Raw genomic sequence first — 23280 nt, forward strand, 5'->3', positions numbered from 1 at the left:
TGTAAAAAAAAAAAAAAAAAAAAGCTATACTCATACTGCTAGTTTAATTTCATACTGTAGTAAACCTTTCATGCGTGCCAATGCTTTGTCTCTGATCTCTAAATAATAATGTTTGGAGTGATGATTTAAATGAATTGTACGGTTTGTTAGTGATTGACTTTGGTAGGGAGTTCCAGATTCTTACTGCCGAAATTGAAAATGCCTTCTCTGTTATTCTTAAAGTGTGCCGGGGCATAATCAGTTTATTACTTCCTCGGGTATTGTAACGGTGAATTTCTGATCTACTGTACATGTTAATTTATGATGCAAGTAAGGTGATATTTTTTATGTGAATGTATTTTGTACAGTAAACAGTACCGGAGATATCGTCTTCGGGACATGGTTAGGATATTATATTCATTAAGTATCGGCAGAATGTGCTGAGACTTTTTGTAATTGAGTGAGAAGAGTATAGAGTAATTCTGTATTTTCTGAATTGCCCTAGTATTTTGAGTGGAGAGAGAACTACCATATATTGAATCGCAGTAATCGAACAGAGGCAAAATGAGAGTGTTAACAAGATATAGTCTTGTTTCTTGCGACAAATAGCCTTTTAATTTATAAAGCTGTCGTAAGATTCGCTTAGCCTTAATAAACTGTTCAGAAATGTGTTTATTCTAGCCAGTAGCGTACCCAGGAATTTATTTCGGGGGGGCGTCCAAACTAAATATGAAGGTATTTTATATTAAAATTCCTAAAATTAGGCTAAATTTTAAAAAAGTCGAAATTTTTTTTTTGGGGGGGGGGGGTCCGGACCCCCAGGTCCCCCTCCCTGCGTACGTCCCTGATTCTAGCTAAGCCCTTGGTGTATTATTAAGCCTAGATATTTTACAAAGGGAGAAAATGGAATATTGGAATTCACTACAGTTACTTTTAGGTCATCAGGGTGGACTTTGCTCAACTGATGTGATGTTCCCAATACAATGAAAACACGTTTTAATGAATTAAGTAAAAGACCATTCTTAAGGGTGCAGACTACTAAATATTTTTTCAAAAGCTAACAATTTTTCTTTTACCAGTTTTTCGTAAGTGAAAAGAGATAATGAAATGTAACTTACCTCAGTAAGAGATAATGTTATTCTACACCCGAAAATACGAATCGGAAAAATTTTCAGTGTTGCCATCCATAGAAATTACAGTGTGACCATAATTTGAATTACCCAAAAATCTAAGTTATGGCAGCGACTAGAAATATGAACTGAACGGCAACTGATGACTTATCATACTGTCTGTGTTCCTTGTTAACTACTTTTTAAATAATATTTGTATTTCTTTTGTAATAAAGAGTATACAAAATAAATAATTTTTAATAATCAGTAGAATTAAAATAAAATTGTGTTTGTTCACATATGTTGTTGTTGTTGATTTTAGTTTAGCGTCCCTTTCAGCAGCGAGGCTAAATTAGACGTGGACCTACTGATTAACGTGGAATCCGAACAACATGAGCTCCTGCTGGGAATGAAACCCGGGTCTCCCACGCCTGTTCAGATATCAGTGCTCTTAATGTTATGTCATTTACTGCTGAATGAAGTGAGTGACTGTCTGTCTACCAGCGCTCTTTAAACATGACAGTGTAGACACGTTTTATCTAATAGAAAAAAGAGTCTCTAGCACAGGCAGGGTAACAAAGAGGCACACTTGCTTCTAAACGTAGCGCTATTTCTATCCGACAACTTTCATGAGAAACAAGCAAATATTATATTCATTTGCATTATTATTTTTAATAATTACGTAGAAGTACACAAGAGAAATTGTCTACTGCAATTAAATGAAAGGAAGAATATGACCAATGTGTATAGTCTTCCTATGACATAAGCTTTTCATCTGGGGACATGGCACATGTTAGGTTAAATGGTCAAGCAGTAAATTCAAAATAGTTGTTGTTAAGGAAGCTTGTCCTTCTGCCTCGCGTACCCTCGTTCTCGCGAAGGAAATTGTTTCTCGCTCTAGCGCACCCTCGCCCTCGCAGTGATAGTTGGTCCTCGCCCTCCTTTACCCTCGTTCTCGCGAAGGAAATTGTTCATCGCCCTTGCGCACCCTCACCCTCGCAGTGATAGTTGATCCTCGCCCTCGTTCACCCTCGTCCTCGCGAAGGGAGTTGTCCATCGCCCTCGCTCGCCCTTGTGCTGAAGATTTGTCATCGTCCTCGTTCACCCTCGTGTTGAGAATTTCTCCTCACCCTAGAGCACCCTCGCCCTCGCAGTGACAGTTGGCCCTCGCCCTCGCCATCACGAAGAGAGTTATCCATCGTCCTCGCTCACCCTCGCCATTGTATTGGGAATTTCTCCTCGCCCTCGCGTCATTGTGTGCGAGGAAATTTGAGGGTGAGGATGCCCTCGAGAAGGCCACCCTTGCGAGGGTGAATATTTCTGGTCTCAACTACTTTCTTTTATCCTTTTAAATAGATCTACATTTAATTTTGTTCTACTACTCCTGGCATTAACTCATTAGTTTTTGCTGGATTTAGGAAATTGATGGATTTCTTCAATCTTCTCTACATCAACATTTCGAAAACTAGTCTTTATGTTACTTTTTAATATAATGATTTTAAGCATGTTGCATAAGATGACAAAGGTGCACAAGTATCCGCGCAACACATTGGCGACATATTGTTCCTCTTATGGGCTTTAATTAACCCTTAATGTATTAATGAGATAAAATGACACATCTTCAGTCGAAAATGTGTATCTTCTACCACTAATTTCTTTAATTTTGTTAAAATTTTCTTATTTGGTGAAAAATTGTCGTTTGGCAACCTTTCAACAATATATCATATTCCATTCTAGATATATTAAATTGTTGGCCATTAGGGTGGGTCGTTTTGCCACTTTTTTTTCGAAACGAAATGTAATACCTGCCAAAAGTGGCCCACCCACATGGACATTACAGGTATAGATTTTTTTTCAAATCAGATAATATCTTCTGTGAGAACTATTGCCTCAAAGTTTCAAAATTTCACTGAAAATTACAAAAAATACCAAAATTGTTCATTATTTTTAGTTATGTTAAAGTAAACATATTTTTGGATTTATATATGCCAGATGCTAGGAAAACTGACATTCAAGTCTCAAAATGCCAGTTATATGCCCCTGAGGTGGGATAGGGGTGCCTCCTCTGGGACCCACAAAGGGGGCAATTTCAGTAGAATTAAGCGTTTCTACAGCTATTTTCGTCCTTGCCTTTTCCTTCTACTGGTGGTTCATAGTGGTAGCAGAGCATTGTTATTTTTCACCATGACACTCCCACCCCTCCACCTCACAATACTGCAACGCCCTTCTGTCCCGATCAGCGTAATTCAGCGTCACTATCAGCAACGAGCTGGATACGCTTCAAATTGGGCGCCATTTCTCAAGCGCTATATTTGGTTACTGTTTCCTTCATCTTTTATGAATTGGCCGTTACAGATAATAGTTTGCTAAACACTATTTTCACAGAAAATTCTGTATTTCTTTTTTAAAACTGTCAATCTTATTTATTATATCACAAAAATTACTTCAATGACAATGAAGCAGACCTTGAAGAGAAAGCAGAGGAAATCTCTTCTGAGGAAGAGGCCAAACCCAGAGACAGAACATCTAAACCGAAGCTAGATTTGACTGAAACTGCTATGATTGCTCAGAGATACAATGTAAGCGAAAAGGCTGCGGCACATATAACATCAACTCTCCTTCAGGCAGCTTTAAAGGCTGGAATTATAACTTCTCAACAATCTAGCAACATAACTCTGCTTTTATTGTGGACAGGAGCAAAATAAGGTATGCGAAACTTAAAGTTGCTCGGAATTTAAAAGAAAGTTCTAGAAATGATGATCCCATTAAAAGCCTATACTTTGATGGTCAAAGGAAAGACATTAAAACACACGCAGGCATCGTTAGAGAAGAGCACTTATCACTTGTGGCTGAACCTAACTCTCAATACGTTGGTGACGTGACATCATCCTCTGGCTCTGGCCATGACGAGACCACGGCTATTTTCGAGTACATCATGAACCAAATCGAAGGTGGCTTTGATGAAGTTGAGGTTCTTGGATGTGATGAAACAAACATTAACACTGGTCGGAAGGGAGGTATTCGTCAAAAATTAAAGGAACTAACAGGCTATTTGTCTCTTGTATTTTAATGAATTGCTCTCTTCACGAATATTAGCGCTAATTCAAGCCCCTATTCTTACACAGGTCCCATAGGTTCAAAACTATCTGACTGTGAAAAACTTCCAATGGTGTCATTCAAAACAATAAAATGTGACTTACCTCATCATAGTCAGAAGAGCTCAGAAAACTCAGTAAAGACCTTCGATACTTTTTTGTCTTCCATTCCTTGTCACGTCGTTGAGAACATTCACAGGTCTAGATACTTACCAAATGAATACCAGGCTGTAATCCGTTCATCCATTCAGACGAATGCATTTCTCGCACTCCCAGAGAATAATCTTTTCGCCATGATGACTGATGGTCTACTTGCTGTCCGACAAGATGCATTACATAAGATTCTTAGTGCTCGAAAACACGAAGCAGAGAATCTTCATAACACTATTGGATATAACATCATTCCCGGACTGAATTTGGAGGCGAAAGATTACACTGAAATGATCTTTTGGGAAAGAACTGATGTTTCAATAACTGTACCACCAGTTCTAAGGTATCAAGCAAATAGCTCATGGACAAATTTTCATTTTCTGACAACACTGTGCCAGAATAGTCTTCCACCGTCTATCCATACGACACGATGGCAGTGAAATTAGTCACTGAAGCAGCCTCTCGAGTATGTGGCAGTGATGCTAGCCAGGGACGGGATGATCAGGTCAACCTTACTTTCTAGGCAAGCTGTGTCAAAATTACAATCAAAGTCCCAATTTGTGACAATTTTTCCTGACAGTGACGAATTGGATTAGTTCATCCGGGCCTAAATATGGTTGGTTGATTGGGTAGGGCTGGCGCAGGAGCCCTAGGTGCAGCCACTTCCACGGGGTAGACTCTGGGACGCTTGGACAGGCTATATGACCAGGTGAGCGAGGACCTGCACAACCACTTAAATGTACTGAATTTGGCCCCCATTTCTGGCCCCAGAGGAGGTATCCCTATCCCCCCAAGGGCACATAACTGGCATTTTTATACTTGAACGTCAGTTTTCTAAGTAACTGACATGTATTTAACAAAAAAATGTTTACTTTAACATAACTAAAATTCATGAACAATTTTGGTATTTTTTGTAATTTTCAGTGAAATTTTGAAACTTTGAGGCAATAGTTCTCACAGAAGATATTATCTGATTTGAAAAAAAATCTATACCTGTAATGTCCATGTGGGTGGGCCACTTTTGCCAGGTATTACATTTCGTTCCGAAAAAAAAGTGGTAAAACGCTGCACCCTATTGGCCATTGTTACGTACTACCATGTTTTATTCTATATCTTCGAAATTTAAGATATTTTAAAGAAATAAGGCTCAAATTGGAGAGCAAGGATATCTCTGTGTTCCTGTCAGAAAGATTGTCCCTTATCGTTAACGAAAAGTGAGTTTTTGTTTAACATATGTAATACTAATTTATTCTTTTTACTAAATATAACCGATTCGATTCCATGATATCTGAAAGTGACACAGTACTATATGGCTTCCAAACGACACACGAGTCAGAAATATCTGTAGCTTTCGGAAATACCAGCAGAAATTACATTTGTTGCAATTGATTCACTTTTCTGAAATCCAAATGATAATATGCATTTACAGAAGTGTATTTTGCTGCACCCTGTATATGTTTCTTCCAACTCAGAACAAAACATCTACTTTCATGTTCTCCACATTATGATCGATAGAAAGTGCAGAAATTAGCAGAAAAACTTAAAATAATGAAATTAGAACCATTTGTTCTGCAAGAACCACTTTAAAAGTAATATGATGAAAACCCAGTTTACCCTAATTACATTCAAAAATACTTTTGACACGAGGTGTCCCGGATTTTGCCTCAGCTCCCACCAACTGGACTTCGTTGTGGACAAACACTGTGTGCGTGGTTTTCTCGCGGTTCTCCAGTTTCTTTCCAATTTCGTTATTCCAGCATTATCATTCATCTCATCATCACTGTCTGTATTGGGGTCGAAGTGGGAATTAAACTTTAAAAAAAATCAAAAATTAATTTAAGAGGCTCAGTGATTTTCCTGCAATTCGATCCAACATAGTTTTATTTTTACATACGAGTATAAGATTAGAATTTCTACCTTCCGAGCTTTAGGAAGAAGGGAAGATTGCTAGTTTACTACCTCTTCCAGATTTTCACCTGATCCCTTCCTGCTTTTACTTCTCTATCTTGCTGCGTAAGAATACGAGATACAAAAGGAGAAAACTTACACTTCAAAAGTAACCAATTTTCCGTTTACGAGAGCAGAACTCTTCTGCACATTTTACGAGTTACCGTTGAACTGAATTGACGTAGTCTTTCATTGTGCAATGAAGCGGCTAGATTCATCCACGGCTGTTCTACAGCGCTCATAAACAATTATAAGAGAGAGAGAGAAAAATATGCATTGCGAGAAAAGTTATCATGCGTGCATGCATCGTAATTTTCTCTAACTGCTGAAGTTTACCCATTTGGTAGTGCAGCCAAAAAACAAAGGATTTTGCAAAGGAAATTATGTGTTATCGTAGGAAGAAATGTGCCCCTTTGTTGGTTTTAAAATAAAGTTTGAGACATTTAGTTCCAACTTTAAATACATTTTGTATTCAATACGCGAAATGCTTGATATAATGTTAAGAAACTGGCATCAAAAAGCCGCGAACAATTCAAATCAACAAAGATAGTTGCATACCGATAAATTTCCATGTCACAGAATGAAATTCAAAACAATTAAATGGGTCTTATATTCATATCCAATAGGCTAAACGAAATTGAAAGGAACTCTCTGAATATTTTAAGAATTTGCGAAATAACAACAGAAAATAATACCTTGGAAACCCGAAGAATGTGTATTGTTCACAATCAGATTTGTGTGTGTGTGAGAACTACAGTATATTACACGAAATTACTGACATAAAATAACGTTTACTTCTGCTTGACGTGGAAAGTTGAAATATGTCATGATTGTAGCTTTTCGAGACATCCCATAGGAAAATTGCCAAAAGTGAATATTTATAATTTTTAAGGGGTCTAAAGGGAGAATGAAGAAATTCCACATGTTATTTAAGTGGGCCTTTTTTGGACTTATAAACTCATGTTTTAGGTACTTGGAATTTGAATAAAAACATGAAATTCGGTATGCTTGTACCTTTTAGTTTGCACCATCTAAGTAAATCACCAAAAATAAAAATTTCCAACTTTAGAAGTGGTTTTATGGGGAACTGAAAAATCTTTCCCATGTTATTTATGTATTTAAAAGCATAAAAAGGTTATTTTAAATACAAAAGTTTTTATAATATTGTAAAACGCAGTTTTTCCTACAAAGCATAAGTTCGGCGTTTTATAAAAGGAACTAAAAGTTTCTAAACCGACACTATTTAAATATATGGCAGACGAGATTGCTACAACATCTAAGTACCTTTTCTTTAATCATGGTTCCGATTCCCAAACATAAGTATGTCCATTTCCATGTTTTGTTGCCATTTTTTAAAGATGACCCTATAATTTTATGCTTCAAGGTATGTACAGGAGCGTGGCATATGCATATGCGGCAAAAGTGAAATAACATCTTTAAAGTTTGAAAGAATACGAAAAATACTTTACCCCTTAAATTTGTTTTATTCGCATTGTTCCCTGCGGAACAACTCTAGTTACCTGTTTCATCATCATTGTCACTTGGTACAGAAAAACTAAACGATGAATCAATGTCCCGAGGAACGCTGTCATCGTCGTTGATTCCTTTTACAAGCCGGTATATTTCACTTCCCAATTCACATTGTATAGTAATTGTATTTGTATTTATTTCTAAAACAGTGCCCTTAGAATCATGAATGCCACCATCACTATTAACCTCTAATGCCTCGTCTTGACTACAATCGTCGATTGCGTCTTGTACGACTTTTTACGTAGGTAACTGGACATACATAGGCGTTTGTTCAATGGCTGGGATTTTAAACCTTTCATTAATATACTTGGAACACCATTCTTTCTCACTTTGAGTGTAAATGATTCTCATGGTATTAGGTTTTCTTTCAGTAAACGTGACTGCTCGAAGTCGGACTCTTCAAGATGTTTGGAACAAATACAAGTGTTTTTATTTGGCAAAAAAAAAAAAATTCCTATAGCTTTTCTTAAGCCATAATTTATATCGATCTGGTGATTTCTCACTGCTTAGAAACGTAAAACAAGATACGTTATATTTCTCGGCTTTAACCGCATGAGAATTACAACCGGAAACACAGCACATATTAAGCATTTCTATCTCAGTTCACAGACGCAGCACGCGCTGTACTAATACGTGTTTTCTACTTCGCACCAGTGTTTTTTGAGAAAAAGAACACTTATTTTTCGAATGGACACATTGGGTGATATCAATAAAACGGAGAAGTTACTCATTACGCCCAATTTTGAAGCAGTTACTCGCATTGGTATCAATAAAAAGAAAACTGAGCACTAGTCGTCTCGGCTGACCTCGGAGAAGCCCCGCCCTTTTGAAGTAACCACACCTCTATTCTCGAGCCGAGTAACTACTACGCGTTTGATATCAATAAAAATCAAAGACTCCTCTGTGATGCTAGTAACTTCTCCAAATTTGTGGAGCAAGCTAAATAGGTGACTCCGTGCGAAATATTGCAGAGTATATGATTGTTTTACTACGTAGAAAATCTTATAAACTGCATAGAAATGTTGGAAATGGAGATTACAAAAAGCATTATAAGTTTATGAAAGAAAATGTAGTGATTAGCACAACATTTTTTAAGGAGAATCAACCGAAATTCGGGGTGGTGGACTACGTAATGATGAAAAGATGCGGGTTTTCTTCAAGGCCCGGGCCCCCCAAAGCTCATGAGGGCCCCTATTGTATTTATGAATATACAATATTTGGCATAATTAGAGTGCAATTTGTCTTAAAATCCTGATATATATACCTTCTGCATTTGAAGTCCCCCCCAAATTTACAGAGAAATCGGTGCCCTTGGTTTTCTTGCGTTACGTGAGTGATCCGGGATTCCAGGTCGGAATGTCAGGGGATTCTGGTGTGGCTCAAAGTACTGTCTATGATTACCTGAAAATGGATCGTTTCCGGAAGTGTACGTAATATACAAACAGCAAAGGCAGAGTGACAAGAACAATATACATTTCCGGGTGCTATCGGAGCACTTGACGATACACAAGTGGCATTAAAGAAACCTAGTATTTTGGAGAGTAATACGTTAATAGGAAGAGCTATTTCGTGGCTAAGCGGTTAGCGTACATGCCTTTGGCATAGGAGACCCGCGTTCGATTCCTGGCAGGAGCTCATGTGTTTTGGATTCCATGTTAATCAGTGGGTTCTGTCTCATATAGGCACGCTACTGAAAAGGACGTTAAACTAATAATCAATTCAACTCAACGTTGATAGAAAGAGTGTATACATGAGAATGTATTTTGTTTATGTCAAGGCGAAAGGGGACACGTATGGTGTGGAAAACGCAATCAGATGGACGTGATTTATGACGTGGGTGGCTGGACTTTTTTTAAAAAGAAAACAAAGGAGCCAAGTGTCTGATTTCGTTCTTAAAGCTAAACAATCTACAAAGACCTTGGACAACACGTGATATGCGCTTGTCGTGTTAATCTTGATATTGCTGGATTCCAATCAACATCCATCAGCTCAAATAGGTTCATTCCCATGGTTTCAGTATTACTTTCTTCTTTCCCGTTTTTTTAAATTTTTTTTCTTCTTTTTTATTTTTGTTTTATTCTCGCTCGAATATTAAAGATTCTCTTTTAAATTTGTGTCTCAGTCGTAGATGTATTTGATATTTCGTTGCATTTCACTGTAATTACCTTCAAAGTTTCGGCTTTCCTTCGTTTACTTTCTGGTACCTGTGACTTTGAAAGTACCACTGGAAACTCTTTTACAATATCCACAAATGCATTTTGATTGAAGCTATCGTTGCTACTTGCCCCTTTCATGGCTTTTAAGATACTACGCTATAGGTTAAAAACAACGAAATGACTGCGCGATGAATGGGAGAAATGAGTAATCACTTCTTTTATTGATACGACTCAGTGCTACGTGCAGAGGAAGCGCGAGTAAACGTTCATAAATCTGGAGCAGACTAGACCTGAGTAGTGGCTTGTTTTATTGATACGAAATTGAGGGAGGAGATTACTCCAGGTGTAGTTACTCCGATTCTCGAGCAGGACTTCTCAGGAGTAGGTACTTATTTTTATTGATATCACACATTATTTTCACACGGTATTATTATATTATAGACGTATTATTTTGGTCTCCTCCGGGAGGGGTCACTATGAGAGCTCCGAGTGACAGTGCCTCACCCTAAAACATGTATGAAAGAAACACCGCTTCGCACAACACTACGTAATCACTACTTTCTCTCCCTCTTGCTCTCTGTCTCTCTCAATCTACATATATTTAATGCTAATGCTGTAGGGAAAACAATAACACGTCCCTCACGACTTCAACACAAAGCAAGACTGCTAAAGAACCCAAAACTATCTATTTAAAATCAACTGCACACCATGCAAATCCTGGGATGGTACATAACGTACAGCTCCCAATCCACCCCCTCCCCAATCATTTTTCCTTCCATTTTCTCGGATAATGTGACCACCGAGGGACGTCATCCCTCATACATGACGGGTTGACATGGCCACAGTGCTGACAGCCAAGAAGTTTAATTCCTAACACTAATATTATTAAAGAAAGAAGTGATAGTTGGTTTTCTTCATTGCTTCTTTTTGTGCGTAAGCCAAATATGTCGTAAGTTCGTCTAGATTTGAAATTGCAATCATGTAATTCACTCACGAAATATCTCAGTATTCCTTTCCAGTCCAGAGAAGACCTTTCCCGCATCCTTAAAGGGAAATCTTGTATCAGCTCAATCGATATCAAAAAAGTTATTTCCAAATTTCACTTCATTTTAAGATCCATTCTAAGAGTCATAAATATATAACATTTTGAAGTAAATCACACATGAAAGTGCTACTAATATTTGCGTTGCGTAATGGAACATAAAACCTCAGCCTATAGTGACCCGAATGCTTCCTGTTGAAATACAAACACGCATCACTTCTTTTGCGGACGATTTAACTATAATATATACAAATTGGAAGGAACAGCTCTCAGAACTAGAGTTATTTCTTTCAACGACAAAGAAAACGTGATTTTCAAGCCAGCCCGAAGAAAACACACTTAGTATATAGTGAGATCAACGTGGATGGCTTCAAGTTTCCGGAAAATACATGAAATTTCTCTGAATGTTGCACACAAAATTAGACACTTTAAGATAACTACTACTAAGAGGACTCTAGAAAGTTCTGAGTTTTGTGTTCATATTTGAGATCAAACATCAAAAGCTGAGAAAATAGATCAATTTCAGTCACTCTTGCATAGAAATTTTGAGTTTAAATGGTCTTTGAAAATAAACTTTTCGAAAACCTCAATGTAGACATCATTTGCTCCATCATCTTGACCCTGCCTTAGAAATTCGCGCTCACGCAGATGCATCAAGCATAGAGATTGGGCGACTTTTAGCCTCTTACAATCCTAAGACTAAAGAAGGACAAGTAGTTTCTTATTGTAGCCGCCTTTGGTGCGAGCGGACTCGGGTTCAATTCCCGGTGGGGACACCCGGTCAAAAGTAACAGCTTTTGAGGCCAGCCATCTGAGTAACATTCTCTTTGGTTTCCCTCATTCACACCAGGGAGAGTGGTACTTAATATAATAATGCCAGACCGCTTTCTTCCTTCCCCTTTCTCGAATAGCCTGCTCGCGAAGGAACGTCATCCCTCATATACGCCTCACTTGGAGCACCTTCATAACAGATGATTTCAGTGACAAGCATGATTCTCCGACTGGTCAAATCCTCTTAGTTTACAGTAGAGCACTGGGCCTCCTTTCCCTCCTACCTTACGTTGATGCATTGTGCGGACCTTTACGCCTGTCTTTGCTTGCGTTAGAGCATAGAGAGTTTTTTTCTATCACAACACCCGCTTAGTTTGCAGTAAAGCTTTATCAGGGTTGTATCCCCTCTGTCCTTGCAATGAATCATTGAGTGTCTTCCTCTGACGTAGTTTATTTCGTGAAGAATGCTTCCCGATACCCTTAGGACGGGATACCTACGTATTTTAACTCAAACAGTAGAGAATTTGTACTTACTTGCATGATATTCTTTCATAGTGTAATTTTGAAATAAAATATCGTAGTGGGAAAAAACGATTCCGGACTGTAATTTGCTCTACCTATGTCTGCGTAAGCGAAACTTTATAATGTACATTTTAGAATTTAGAACACTTCTTGTCTTCGTAAAACTATCATTTAATGACACATGTAATAGTACAAATAACGAATTATTTGTTAATTTCGCCGAGTGTAACAAAAATATACCATACTTAACTCGCACAAATTGTTGAAAAGCATTAAAATTATACGATAACACTTGCTGAACTCGAGTTTTTTTGGACATTCGAAATATTTACTTATTACACTTCGTCTATTCAATACTTTTACCCACAGGACCACAAACAATACTTTGTTATCTTCTCTTGGAAATTTTGAAGTCCATCCTTCTGATTTTGTATCGATTCTGGACAAGATTTACTCGTATCATTTCGAAATGTTTTCTGCTTTAGAATATTTTGTACAAATTTTTAAACTTTTGTTTTTGTCTTAATTCCGTTTACAAATTATTAGAATCCTTCTGCATCACAAGTGGTCCACGTGGACTGCGAAAAGGAATTTGAATCGTATTTATTATTGGAATTTATTACGTAATGAATCGTGTATCTCTAGTCATTAATAAATACTACTCAATATGTTCATACACTCACTTTATCAATGTACGGTTTTACATTCTAAAATATATAACAGTGATAAATTGTTTGAGATTTAATATTTTAGTTAATTGTTATTGGTCATGTGACCCGTGAGATTTGCCGTTTCGCCGTGAATTTAAAGGATGATTCTTCTCTCGTTTTCGACCCGAGATTAACAAGTTTTCGTCCTAAGGGCAGTGTTATGAGATGGATATCTTCTACAAATTACCTCTCTTTTCTTACGTGAAGTTTAAATTGTAAATTCGTTGTATTATGCGCTAAGAAATAAACAAAGCTCACCAAGATAAGTTTTGTTTACCACGCAAAATATAAGTTTATATAAATACAATTTTCGTTTTGATTTCTTAGGTTTAAGAAAGATAAAACATTTGTGAATGTTTAATGTTGGTGCTACACAATCGCGAAAAGTCGTCCTAAATTCCGACCGGAAGCGTATCTTTCTCAGTCTCCCTAAGGAAATGATTTTATCATTTCTTTATAATATAGACCATGGCCGACTTCTTTCTATCTTTTTCTTGTTATATGCAATTTACGATTAACTTTTAATGACAGCAATACATCTGCTTCAGTAGAAAGACATGGAACACAGCCGGTACGGACGCCAATATTAGTAACAAGTTCTTTCATTTCAGATGAGTGATCAAATGATTAAGTATCACAACCGTAATTAACTTGAACCGGAAAATTAAACCGTATAATGTCAACAAAATTATGTAATCAGCACTTCCTTGGCTGTGAGGAATTACTCCAATCGTGTTCGTACCTTTAAGAAAGGGGATGTAAACTCACGATTGTATGGTGTCCACGTTAAGTCACGATGAAAGATCAAACCCTATCAATAAACGAGATACGAATATCACCAAGATAGTGGTCCGGTTTATCAAGCTGCATTCTTTAACTATAGTTTTTACATATTCACTTTTTTCGGCAGAAAACCAACATATGTCATTCGAATAGTAAATGAAACTTGCTAATGCATTCTAAAGGTATCTTGTGATAACGAAAATATGTTAACAGCGGCCATAAATTTCAATGTCCTCAACATAAGTCTTACCATACACAATGGCCTGGATCTACTTCGGAATATCGTTGACTGGCAGCAACTATTTGATACGAGGAGCACCACCTCGGGAAATAGTTGTCCTACAGTAAGATTCTGAGAGGTTACGAACCTGCCGTAACGTAGAGTTACGTCTTTAGTAAAAGTGTAATTTTATTTTTGCTGTATGCTCATGACACGCTCTATCATAATAGTTTCCCAAATGAAGAATATGTATACAAGGTCCTTGCGATTCGGGAGAAAACATTGTTAATTGCTTCTCTTAAAACCAATCTTATCCCGAAACGATAAGATTGGTTTTAAGAGAAGCAATTTACATGGAAGAGTATTCAGTAAAATACCGTTCGTGAGCAAGTGCAATAGACAAATAAACAGAATAAAACGAAAAAAAGTAGCCTGATTGGCAGCCAAAAGGCAAAACCAAACAAATAAGAGAAAGTCGTAAGTCCTCTCAGGTGCACCTGTGCACAGGTTTTGCTGCTTTAAACTCTGATTTTTTTAAAGCAATGTATTGTGTAGGTACAGGCGACAAATATTATCCAATCTGCAACATTTTAAACAAAGACAAGCCACAGTGACTTTGGTAGCAGTGACGTATTCAATGGGGCATTCCACATAAGCAAAGGATCAGTGGCGTACGGTGAGGGGTGAAGTTGCCTGTAGAACATACATATGCACACTACTTGCTCAAGATATCTTACAGGTGGTAGCACATGTTTTTTAATTAAGGATTTTAACGATTCATATGGTTGGTTGCGAATTACGCTAAACTTAGAAATATGTTTCTGATTATGTGTATCCCACTGCAGACATACAAGGAGCTTCTCAAATGTTCATTTATGTTGATTTCTTGATTATGGAAAGCTTATTTCGAAATTTTGATTGACAACGGGAGCAGCAACGTGATTACCATTGTTAAACCTATTAGCACTTATTAGTATAAGACATTACACGCTGGAGTAAAGCTTGGGTCAAATATTCATTCTCGGTGTATAAAAGATGTGGTCCAAGACTTAAAACTGTATGTTATAACCTTATTTGAACGATATTTGCTTGCCAAATCTTACAAAAGAAAACTGCGTGGAAACCATTTAATGATGCTTGATAGACTTACCGTAAATAATCTATCTATCTTGCTAGAGATCCTTGCCTTTTAAAAAAACAATTAAATAGTTTGGAATTACAGAAGATGTTGTTAAATGTTACTCAGAGTGTAAGCAATCCTAAATTTATCAGTACATAAGACCCACAGAGCAGTCCAAGCCTTTATAGAATTCCGACTCTGTGCTATGGCTTCGTAATTATAATAGTGGAAATAGTTACTCTAATTTGTGAATTAAATAAAACTAGAGTGAAATTCGTTTGTAATGAAACGGTGAAATCCGCCTTAAAGCGATTATCTTAATTCGCAAGCTACAACCTGACTTTCCTATACTCAATGAAGTAAAACACTGAGCAAGAGGGATCGTACAGTGAATTCAATGATAAATTGCACTCCAACCGTTATTTTGCCGAATGCTACAGTACTTTTTCTTTTTTTCTTTCTTTCTTTCTTTCTTTTTTTTACTGACCTTATATGATTCTTATCCTAATAACATACAATGTAGCCTCCACATTCTCCTCTTACTTCTGTGACGGCAGCATCTGGGAAAAACTGTTTTCAGAGCCTATAATAATAATAATAATAATAATAATAATAATAATAATAATAATAATAATAATAATAATAATAATAATAATAATAATAATAATAATAATTACTTGTAATATCCGTGAAACAACAACACTCGAAGGGAGTAACAAAAAAATTAATAAAAATGAATTTTTGAGATTTACTGAAAAGTAATAGTCGACAACGGCGACGAGAAATTACCTAGTTTTAAGGTTAAGCCCTCCTGGGTCAAATAAACTCTACAGGATGATTATAAGGCAGTAATAGTGGTAATCGTAATAATTAATCGATTTCTTATAAATCCGTATGCATTTGGACTAAATTGCTTTCTGGTTCTAAGTACTGTTAACTAATACCAGAAATTATTATTTAGTTTAATTTTTCTTTCGTCTCAATGACTAGTGACCTGCTTGGCGTATTCTGAAAGAACGATAGATTTTGAGACTATGGGTTTTAGTATTAAAACAAAGAGGGCTACGTCTATAATTTCAGTTGGCAATAGAGAGATAAGGTCAAAGATGGAGCGTTCTATTCAGGCACTGAATCTATTAAACTGTTCTCTATCTGTTTGTTTTTGATCCAGGAGGATCAGGATTTTTATAATTTTCTTCAATTTCCAGCTTTTTAAAAAAGATAAAGGCGGAAAGAAACCTTATTTGTACGATATGAATCTTTATACGAAAACTATTTGTAGGTATATGTTATCGCGTTTCTTTACATCAGTCTGTATAGAAACTAAATTTTAATAATAATAATAAAAAAAGAGTATCACTCGTTAAGTTTGAGTGGAAGTATGAAGGTGATAATATGTGCCTACGCTCAATTCATTTCACGAAGCAGCTTTCTCCTATTTATTGTTTTCTTTTTCGTAATGACCAACGCTGAAATCGAAAATGGTTAATTTCTACCATATTTTTAATGGACAAGATTATCTGCTGTGTAGCAAGTATGTTCATATTAAAATAGTTTCTTGATCTGTATTACAGCTTTTGCTGAAGCACCCAGTTTTCACTCCTGCCATGTATTAATTCTTTCCTACTTTAAACTCACCTTTAGATAGAAACGTATATGTGAATTATTTTGGAGCCCATTTGAGAACGATGACTTCTAAATAATCTCTTACCCATCAATTGTAATTTGTATATATATAAGATTTTGGGTGAAATATATATGAATTAGTTTAGCTTGATTTAGGTTGCCACTTTATGATTTCTTTTATTCTAAATAACGGGTGTTGAAATTAATATTTTCTACGCTTTTCAACGGCTTAGGTCTGAAAGTACGCAGTTTTAATCCTAGTTTCTTATCAACTTTTGCTTAATTATATGTGAGGAACCACCTCTTACGGTTTGTCTATTTAAGTTACTAACACTTTGTGTATTATTCCAAACCTATACTTCCATATTATATTTTGCACATTAAGGAGCTCGCCGCTTGTTTATGTTGCTGTGTTGTCAAATGGTGTGACATATTAAAGCACACTTTGAACGAAGTATTATGAGATAATATCAATGACACAAACTTGGATGTAGTCCAATAACGATAGTACCGCTTTCAACATGCCTTTATCTTTCACACAGTTTCAGTTGATTCCAAGTGTCTGAAGAACTTTTGAACTGGTTATAGTATGTACATACCTTATATCCAAATATAGAAACAGAATCGTTATACACACTGTTCATTTGAAAAAAATTCAGGGCTTTTTCTTAGGTTCGTGTTTCCTTCCAATTGCACGTTATGTGGGCTAAAAACTTACGATAGTCTCTGTGTAATACTTTCATGTTGTTATATTGGTGGCAGGTAGTGAAAAGGTATCACTCCGTCGTAAGGCAAAAGAGTGCCTCAAATGAAGAAACTCTTCCATATTGTCAATGTGTCTGTTGCCATTTTTTGCACAATTTTCTGTATGCTTTTCAATATTGTTCAGTTTTTTAATTTTGATTTCAGTATATTAGTTGTCTTTAATATAAACTATAAATTATCTAGCATGTTTACTCATGTTCGAAATATTAAAAAAAGTAATTGAATTACCATATTAACTACTAATTTCTTTGTACTAACAATATATATAGCAAAATTTTAGATCAACATTGAATTATCTCAACGTTTTCAAAGCTACAGGTTGTGAACAATTTTTGACATTTTTTTGCTCATGTAATTATTCTACAGAGTGCAACATGTGATAGTGATATCGTTCGAAGGAAAGTTACTCAGGAAAATTTCGGAAAAGCAAGATTATTTAGTGGAATTTAATGCTACAAAGATGATTAAATTTCTCTGAAGAACGTCTTTTCCAAATAGACAATTAACACATGTTGCGTACGTTAGAAACTGTACTTCATTATCTTTCAAATGCGCTATGTCTCGGTTCTGTAGAATGACTACAGACATATTGTAAAAAATGCCTCAAAATTATAGATGTCAAACCATTGAAAATAGGACTCGTATTTATATTACCTTTTTTCTTAGAATCACTCTTACTGTCTTTTGCAAAAGTATTACCATCTTTCCGGACCATAACTTCTCTTATAATCCTAGATCTTCAAAAATTCCTCAATCAAGGTAGGCCTAAATTGTACATAATCGGGAAACCTCTTGTACATGTGCCTACTGTTGCAGATAAACAGTGACCAACTCAATTCATTTACGTCAACGTCAAACTGAAATATAAAAGGTGCGTCGGTACAACTCTTGTGATTTATGCTACACCGATCTTGACACCTGATTACGTACGATTTACATCGGCGAACTTTGTTCCACGGTGGTGAACTTTCTGATATCCAAAGATGTAAAGGTGTAATGTCGCTAAGTCATATGGATGCTGCAAAATATACTAGGCCACCTTAGCGATTCTCTGTGCTTCTGCGAATGACGTGTGGTCGTTATAGCACACTGTTCGTGGAATCATAAGCCACATTTCCTTTTGAGCTGAACCATAAGACATGTAAAGTGCGACTGGCAGCTTCGTAATTCTGATGCTAAGATCCGCACGATCATTTCACCTGTTCGGTTGTCCTGCGTCAGTCATGCTGATGGAGATCCATTGTCTAATTTGTCTGCAATATCGACTTCTCCTTTGAAACTTTTCAACCATCGTCTGACGTTTATCACGTCAACTACAGTGCACTCAGAATCAGTTGTAACTCAATCATTGCGCTTCGTTTATTCTTGAAATTCATGACTATCTTCAGTCAGTCTGAACCATGCGGTACACAAATGTTAGTAACATCAGCAACGCTAGCTAGTCATTACTGACCTATCTTGGTCGGGTCAAGGCAACTTATGAACTATTATATGCCGTATCCAAAAATGCGTGTTTCAGAATCCTGAGGTGCTTCCACAACAATTTTTATAGAGGGAGTTTGACTACGGGCCTATGATATAAAGTACTCTCCAACTACCTCCGTAAAAATTGTTGCGTTAGTACCTTAGGATTCTAAAACATGTATTTTTGGATAGAGCACATACTAGTTCCTAAGTGAAGTCTTGACCCGACTACAGTAGACCCCATAGTTTTAGAGCTATGGACCTTTAGAATTCATTTTTTCATGTTTTCGGCAGCCTATAACACGTAAACGATGGGGTTTTCGCCCAATGTTTATAGGAACTTTATTGTTTGTTTTACTCTCAGAAATCACTCCTCTGCTTTTGTACAACGAATTTAGCGCCTTACTATATATATATATATATATATATATATATATATATATATATATATATATATATATACATCAGGCACCTTTGTAATTTTAAGCTAATAGAGTAGAAAAGGTGAAGAAACTGTGCAAATATCAGAAGAGCGACATTATATATGATAATTTGTTGTACCACCAATTTGTGTTTTCATAACATATTTTTTTTTCACAATGTACATGTAAACGAAACCTTACAATATCATTTTTTTTATTCGTTATTGTTTGTTTATGGTAAGAAATAAAATGTTTTTCTTTCTTTTTTCAAGAGTTTGTGTACTGGATTTTACATCTCGAGCTTAAGCAAATCTTCACATTAATTATTTCGTGAGTAAAAAAAATTGAAATTCGTGTATAATAGAAATAACTTCTTCCTACTCAAGATGGATTCTCGAGTTCACTGACAAACAGGTTCGTTAATTTTTGAATAAGATATTTTTTTCCGCTTGTAGGATACCAGAGAATTATTTCTTGTCTTTTGTTTCATTGACAAATGCAGTGTCTCTCAAATTTTAATTGTTTACCTATAGAAAATCTCGTATGCCTTGGGCAGTGATCAGTGAGTCGCTTATATTCATTCTTTACATTATATATTACTGGTGATTTTGTTCGCTAAAATACTTTCCAATTACTGGCTTATTCGCTCAGTGGTAGAGCGCTTACCTTTGATTCGTGGGGTTTCTGATTCGATCCCTGTCCAAATAAGTTTGTGGTGGACAACATAGTGTACGTGGGTTTTCTTGCTGCACTCCTGTTTCCTTTGACACTTCTATCATTGGCTCCCTTAGCAAAAGCATAAACGTGGGACGTTAAACTGGAAACCTTCATTTCATTTTAACTTGTCAGTTACATTTGATAATAAAACGGTCAACTTCTTTGTACGTTCTAAATGTTTTTAAAGAAAAAAATACCTTAACCTAAAATCAGCTTTGCAGTAAAGCTTTTGTGTTATTATTTTTGAAGACATTAAAGATAAGGAAATGTAGCGGTGTAGCTCTTCCTGAATGTGTCAGTTTTTACTGTTTAACTGAATACATTTCTCATATTCCAAGACCAAAATAAAGTTAGTAATTCAAGAAACTGGTATTTCAGTTTATAGGAAATAATATTTTCGTTGTTTTCAATACAACATACTTTAGAGACTGTATATATGATCTTCTTTCAATAACTAAATGCGATTTCTTTTAATGCGCACTTTTTCCATAAAAATCCCAAGTGCTTGTAATTAACTATTGTACTATGTCTTCAGATTTAATTACAGATAGCCGATCTGTTGTTTTTGAATCTTTTATAATTGCTTTACTTCCTGTGATGGATTTGATTGATTTCGTTTATCAATTAAACACACATTCGATATACAATTCTACATACACTGGCATATTCATTTAAAGTGTGAGAACGCCTTTTATTTTTATCTTTCAAACCTTTAATTTCCTTCTCTATCAGTTTTAAATTTAAGGAAACAATATAACGAAGTATCCGAATTTGTCATTTGATAAAGGATTCCCTGTCGCGTAAATTTTTTGCGATCGAATCACTGCAAACGCTTGGTACACGATACATGACGTTTTCTTTTTGGTATCTTCTTCCTTTTGGCATCTCTCCAAACCCATCTCTGTGTAGCACACGATCGTTCTCCGACCTGTTTTGTATAGGCCAACATACACTAGAGTATTTTCAGCGCGCATTTTCGGTCCGTAAAATGATGTCGTAAATTTCGGTCCGTAAGTTGGCCCATACACCTACCGTAAAAATAGGCGCGTAAAAGAAGAAGAAAAAGAAGCGGTCATTTTTCGCTCTTCCTCTTGCCTGTTGTTTGAGCACATGGTCGTTTTCCAGTTTACTCAAGTTGCTTGAACAAGATGGATCTATCTGAGGCCATGCTTTTAAGTGCAGGTGCTATAAACATTGTGTTGTTAAGTAAAAAAAAATAAAAAGAAAGCATAGAAGAAACAGACTGGGAGCCACGCCGAAGAGGATTAAGAATTCACATTTATCTATATTACGTCCAAGCAGCTCAATCCACTTGGCCTAGTTTTGGTACAATCTTAGATCATTGTACTTAGTGATCTGTGATCACTAAATATTTATATAAATCGTACTTCGAAGGAGGAGGACACAGGACAGGGAAAAAGTTATATTCAATTTTTTACGATGTAAATTGCAAACATTTAAATTTCTAAACAGACACAATGATGATTTAATATAATCTGAACGAGCTTGATGTGTGGTTTCCTCTTACCTTCCGAAATAAGCCTATTGTTTGGAACTGCAGTTTACAAAGAATAAGGGAGTAAAGGAGTGTTCCGATAGTTGAATAATTGATTGATTTTTTTGTTATACAATGTTTTAGACTGTTGACTTTGGTGGTTAAAAAGTGGGCTACTGAATGATAAATTCAATTTAAAGAAAATATGATTTACTAATGGTTGCAGCTTTCGTTTTTTTTTCTTACAAAATTAACGAAGAATATAGTAGTAACAAATAGAATAAATTATCCCCTCACGGGATACCAATTTTTATTGTTATCCACAGCTCAAAATAGGGCAGAAAGGAAAAACAAAGCTTATACAACTACCTCCAGCCCCAAGGGCGTCGTTAAGGGGGGTAAGGGGGGAGCCTCCCCCCTCAAAGTTACCAATTTCTTGACAAGTTGGAAACTTGAAGAATGCCGTTTTGTTCAATTGACTTATTTGGTTTAACATTTTCTTAGATACCCAGTTGCTGTAACTTATCAGTTCTTTTATAGATTTGGCATAAATTTTGTGTAGTTTCCTATCTTGAAATAAATTGATATATTCGTTTAAAGCTCCTTTACTTGTTGCATGTGATCACACTTCACTTTTGTTCATTTGATATTCCTAAACATTTTGAAGAATCTTCAATAAAAAAATCGAGAAATTGTACCACTGACAAAAGCACAATAGAGGTGGCGTACAAAATTAAAACAAAGACAGATAGAAGAGGCTTTTCGGTGGCAGTTATATTGGAAACAAAAGCATTTGATACAAGATCGTATACAAGACAACAGGCATATTGTGGAGATTAATGAAACTAATAAGAATTGATATTAATAGAACAAGAACAAAGCAGTGACTGGTTAGTATAAACTTTTTATTTCAGTTCTGTTTTGCAGTAAGACTTTCTATTCACAGGGCTTTTCGAGTAGGGAGAACTGAACAGAAGTGTGTTTTGGGAATGGTATAGCCAGTGCCTTGTATAAGGGGGAAAGCGGGGCGACAGCCCCGGGCGCCGAAGTAAGGGGGCGCAAAATTGGGATAGAAAAGAAGAGAACGAAAGAAAAAAGAAAGAAATGAAAAATTAGAGGAATATTACTAGTATGTACTTAAATCCTCTTTCTGCTTTAGGAGGTGGTCCTATAATGTTACTCATGTTAGGAAAATATATGGGCACATATATAAAATGGAAGGGAAAAAGAAACAAAAATTGCTAAAAATCAAGGAAAATCAGGGTTTATTTCTGAAAATTTTCTTACGCTTCGTGTCAACCATGGTGGCGCTTCGCGGTTGGTATGTCGATCTCACTCATATTGTACATGGGCGCCGTCGTATACTCTCGCCCCAGGCGCTGATTTCCATGGCATGGCACTGGGGGGCCACAGTAGGTTTCTCAGGCGTTCGATGGGGGGAAGCTATAATGGATGAGTCGAGTCATTTTGTAAACCTAAGTGCATGGTTCCAAAAGTCACATTCTGGAGGGCCAAACAATACGTCTGCTGGGTGAAAGCATAGACCGGCGTGTCTTTCACTTCATTTTCATACAGATGAGTTGTCATTCCTACCTTAGTTTTAATCCCGTAGTTGCTTCTTTCGGAAAGTTAAACAAAAATTGAAGTTCTTCCTTTC

At 36.2% G+C, this 23280-nt stretch overlaps 1 protein-coding gene across 1 annotated transcript in view; it reads right to left on the minus strand.

The window, feature by feature from the left end:
• Nucleotides 1-15698, minus strand: part of LOC145675019 (15-hydroxyprostaglandin dehydrogenase [NAD(+)]-like) — a 48769-nt gene extending 33071 nt beyond the window's left edge. Inside the window, exon 1 of the mRNA XM_081745387.1 lies at nt 15622-15698. The gene's annotated coding sequence lies outside the window, so the exon portion shown is untranslated. The remainder of the gene's footprint in view (nt 1-15621) is intronic.
• Nucleotides 15699-23280: the final 7582 nt, after the last annotated feature.

Source organism: Thermobia domestica, chromosome 18 (assembly GCF_964235325.1).
Source record: "Thermobia domestica chromosome 18, izTheDome1.hap1.1, whole genome shotgun sequence".
Taxonomy (NCBI): Eukaryota; Metazoa; Arthropoda; class Insecta; order Zygentoma; family Lepismatidae; genus Thermobia; species Thermobia domestica.